The sequence below is a fragment of the Zeugodacus cucurbitae genome, unplaced genomic scaffold, assembly GCF_028554725.1.
Source record: "Zeugodacus cucurbitae isolate PBARC_wt_2022May unplaced genomic scaffold, idZeuCucr1.2 ctg00000024.1, whole genome shotgun sequence".
Taxonomy (NCBI): Eukaryota; Metazoa; Arthropoda; class Insecta; order Diptera; family Tephritidae; genus Zeugodacus; species Zeugodacus cucurbitae.
In genome coordinates this window covers 252,501-257,500 of record NW_026530835.1, presented here as the reverse complement: position 1 = coordinate 257,500, position 5,000 = coordinate 252,501, and positions in this window count along the sequence as shown.

The following is a 5,000-nucleotide window of genomic DNA, read 5'->3' as shown; positions in this document are numbered from 1 at the left end:
TATAATATAATTATTAATGTAAGGACGATGTTTCTTCTTGTATTTGTTAAACTTTCAAATAATATCATTTTTTATACATTTTACTTTATTTCAATGCATATAGTGTATATATCTTTTTTTAAGAGTATATACGTTTTTCTTTTGATTTGAAATTAATAATTTCAATTCAATTATTTTTCATTTTATTTCATATATGATATGAAAGTATTCGAGCGTAATAATATAAATATTTAACTTTATTGAATTTTATTCTTTACCCACATATATTTTATGTGAATAGAAGAACAAACCCCAAAAAAAGTTAAATTAAAAAAAAAAACGACTACATTATGTTAGGTATAGAAGAATAATCTCAATTAATAACATTTCATTATTAACAAAATTATTTCTATTTAAACCAACTGTAGCAAACCAGGAATAAATTTTTTTGCTCTCATTTATATATTACACTTAAATACTTTTATAAATATATGAAAATAATTTTCATATAAGTACTAAGTATGCAATTTCATACAAGTATTAAAATTTTCATACAAGTACTAATGTTGAAGTTTCATACAACATATATGTTTTCTGCCACGTACACCTCACCAACCGGAAATCGTATTGAGAAAATCTTTTTAACCATATAAAAGTTTTAAATTCATATATATACAAGTAATTTATATCATTTTCTATGAGCATTATGCTTATAAGAAATATTACAACATCAAAAATAGCTTAACATTTATTTTTTTTTTTAAATTTTTTGTACTTATATGAAAATTATTTAGTTGTATGAATTCATACACTTAGTACTTATATGAAAATTATTTACTTGTATGAATTCATAAACTTAGTATCTATATGAAAATTATTTAGTATTTATATGAAAATTATTTACTTGTATGAATTCATAAACTTAGTATCTATATGAAAATTATTTAGTATTTATATGAAAATTTTTAACTTGTATGAATTCATTAACTTAGTATCTATATGAAAATTATTTAGTATTTATATGAAAATTTTTAACTTGTATGAATTCATTAACTTAGTATCTATATGAAAATTATTTAGTATTTATATGAAAATTTTTAACTTGTATGAATTCATTAACTTAGTATCTATATGAAAATTATTTAGTATTTATATGAAAATTTTTAACTTGTATGAATTCATTAACTTAGTATCTATATGAAAATTATTTAGTATTTATATGAAAATTATTTACTTGTATGAATTCATAAACTTAGTATCTATATGAAAATTATTTAGTATTTATATGAAAATTTTTAACTTGTATGAATTCATAAACTTAGTATCTATATGAAAATTATTTAGTATTTATATGAAAATTTTTAACTTGTATGAATTCATAAACTTAGTATCTATATGAAAATTATTTAGTATTTATATGAAAATTTTTAACTTGTATGAATTCATTAACTTAGTATCTATATGAAAATTATTTAGTATTTATATGAAAATTTTTAACTTGTATGAATTCATTAACTTAGTATCTATATGAAAATTATTTAGTATTTATATGAAAATTTTTAACTTGTATGAATTCATTAACTTAGTATCTATATGAAAATTATTTAGTATTTATATGAAAATTTTTAACTTGTATGAATTCATTAACTTAGTATCTATATGAAAATTATTTAGTATTTATATGAAAATTATTTACTTGTATGAATTCATAAACTTAGTATCTATATGAAAATTATTTAGTATTTATATGAAAATTTTTAACTTGTATGAATTCATTAACTTAGTATCTATATGAAAATTATTTAATATTTATATGAAAATTTTTAACTTGTATGAATTCATTAACTTAGTATTTATATGAAAATTATTTAGTATTTATATGAAAATTTTTAACTTGTTTGAATTCATTAACTTAGTATCTATATGAAAATTATTTAGTATTTATATGAAAATTATTTACTTGTATGAATTCATAAACTTAGTATCTATATGAAAATTATTTAGTATTTATATGAAATTTTTTTACTTGTATGAACGTGGTTTCGGCGTTTTGGCTCTTTATATGTGGTTTCGGCTCTTCGCAAATAGGGACAGTAGGAATCTCCTGAATTCCTTTTTGCGCGTCACTAATAAGATGACGATGCATTTGGCTACGTAAATAAAATCATTTTTATGCCCGCCGTTTAACCAAATTTAGTTTTTTTTATATGCAAATATACGTTTTTTCGGCCTTTTGGCTCTTTATATGTGGTTTCGGCTCTTCGCAAATAGGGACAGAGGAATCTCCTGAATTCCTTTTTGCGCGTCACTAATAAGATGACGATGCATTTGGCTACGTAAATAAAATCATTTTTATGCCCGCCGTTTAACCAAATTTAGTTTTTTTTATATGCAAATATACGTTTTTTCGGCCTTTTGGCTCTTTATATGTGGTTTCGGCTCTTCGCAAATAGGGACAGTAGGAATCTCCTGAATTCCTTTTTGCGCGTCACTAATAAGATGACGATGCATTTGGCTACGTAAATAAAATCATTTTTATGTCCGCCGTTTAACCAAACTTAGTTTTTTTTATATGCAAATATACGTTTTTTCGGCCTTTTGGCTCTTTATATGTGGTTTCGGCTCTTCGCAAATAGGGACAGTAGGAATCTACTGAATTCCTTCATGCGCGTCACTAATAAGATGACGATGCATTTGGCTACGTAAATAAAATCATTTTTATGCCCGCCGTTTAACCAAATTTAGTTTTTTTTATATGCAAATATACGTTTTTTCGGCCTTTTGGCTCTTTATATGTGGTTTCGGCTCTTCGCAAATAGGGACAGTAGGAATCTCCTGAATTCCTTTTTGCGCGTCACTAATAAGATGACGATGCATTTGGCTACGTAAATAAAATCATTTTTATGCCCGCCGTTTAACCAAATTTAGTTTTTTTTATATGCAAATATACGTTTTTTCGGCCTTTTGGCTCTTTATATGTGGTTTCGGCTCTTCGCAAATAGGGACAGAGGAATCTCCTGAATTCCTTTTTGCGCGTCACTAATAAGATGACGATGCATTTGGCTACGTAAATAAAATCATTTTTATGCCCGCCGTTTAACCAAATTTAGTTTTTTTTATATGCAAATATACGTTTTTTCGGCCTTTTGGCTCTTTATATGTGGTTTCGGCTCTTCGCAAATAGGGACAGTAGGAATCTCCTGAATTCCTTTTTGCGCGTCACTAATAAGATGACGATGCATTTGGCTACGTAAATAAAATCATTTTTATGCCCGCCGTTTAACCAAATTTAGTTTTTTTTATATGCAAATATACGTTTTTTCGGCCTTTTGGCTCTTTATATGTGGTTTCGGCTCTTCGCAAATAGGGACAGAGGAATCTCCTGAATTCCTTTTTGCGCGTCACTAATAAGATGACGATGCATTTGGCTACGTAAATAAAATCATTTTTATGCCCGCCGTTTAACCAAATTTAGTTTTTTTTATATGCAAATATACGTTTTTTCGGCCTTTTGGCTCTTTATATGTGGTTTCGGCTCTTCGCAAATAGGGACAGTAGGAATCTCCTGAATTCCTTTTTGCGCGTCACTAATAAGATGACGATGCATTTGGCTACGTAAATAAAATCATTTTTATGCCCGCCGTTTAACCAAATTTAGTTTTTTTTATATGCAAATATACGTTTTTTCGGCCTTTTGGCTCTTTATATGTGGTTTCGGCTCTTCGCAAATAGGGACAGTAGGAATCTCCTGAATTCCTTCATGCGCGTCACTAATAAGATGACGATGCATTTGGCTACGTAAATAAAATCATTTTTATGCCCGCCGTTTAACCAAATTTAGTTTTTTTTATATGCAAATATACGTTTTTTCGGCCTTTTGGCTCTTTATATGTGGTTTCGGCTCTTCGCAAATAGGGACAGTAGGAATCTCCTGAATTCCTTTTTGCGCGTCACTAATAAGATGACGATGCATTTGGCTACGTAAATAAAATCATTTTTATGCCCGCCGTTTAACCAAATTTAGTTTTTTTTATATGCAAATATACGTTTTTTCGGCCTTTTGGCTCTTTATATGTGGTTTCGGCTCTTCGCAAATAGGGACAGAGGAATCTCCTGAATTCCTTTTTGCGCGTCACTAATAAGATGACGATGCATTTGGCTACGTAAATAAAATCATTTTTATGCCCGCCGTTTAACCAAATTTAGTTTTTTTTATATGCAAATATACGTTTTTTCGGCCTTTTGGCTCTTTATATGTGGTTTCGGCTCTTCGCAAATAGGGACAGTAGGAATCTCCTGAATTCCTTTTTGCGCGTCACTAATAAGATGACGATGCATTTGGCTACGTAAATAAAATCATTTTTATGCCCGCCGTTTAACCAAATTTAGTTTTTTTTATATGCAAATATACGTTTTTTCGGCCTTTTGGCTCTTTATATGTGGTTTCGGCTCTTCGCAAATAGGGACAGAGGAATCTACTGAATTCCTTCATGCGCGTCACTAATAAGATGACGATGCATTTGGCTACGTAAATATAATCATTTTTATATCCGCCGTTTAACCAAACATAGTTTTTATGTTATACAATGTACCATTATATTAATTTTTGTATATTTCAATTGCTTTTCAGTATATTGTAAAAGTCGTTTGATAACTTTGCGTTCAAAGCTGTATCTTTATGTTAAGGTTCTCTCTAACAACTATTCAATATACCATTATATATTAATTTTTGTATATTTCAATTGTTTTTCAGTATATTGTAATAGTCGTTTGATAACAATCTATAACACTACCTTATGTTCTCAATGAATATTGAGAAATAAAGTACTTTGCGTTCAAAAATCTGTATCTTTATGTTAAGGTTCTCTCTAACAACTATTCAATATACCATTATATATTAATTTTTGTATATTTCAATTGTTTTTCAGTATATTGTAATAGTCGTTTGATAACAATCTATAACACTACCTTATGTTCTCAATGAATATTGAGAAATAAAGTACTTTGCGTTCAAAAATCTG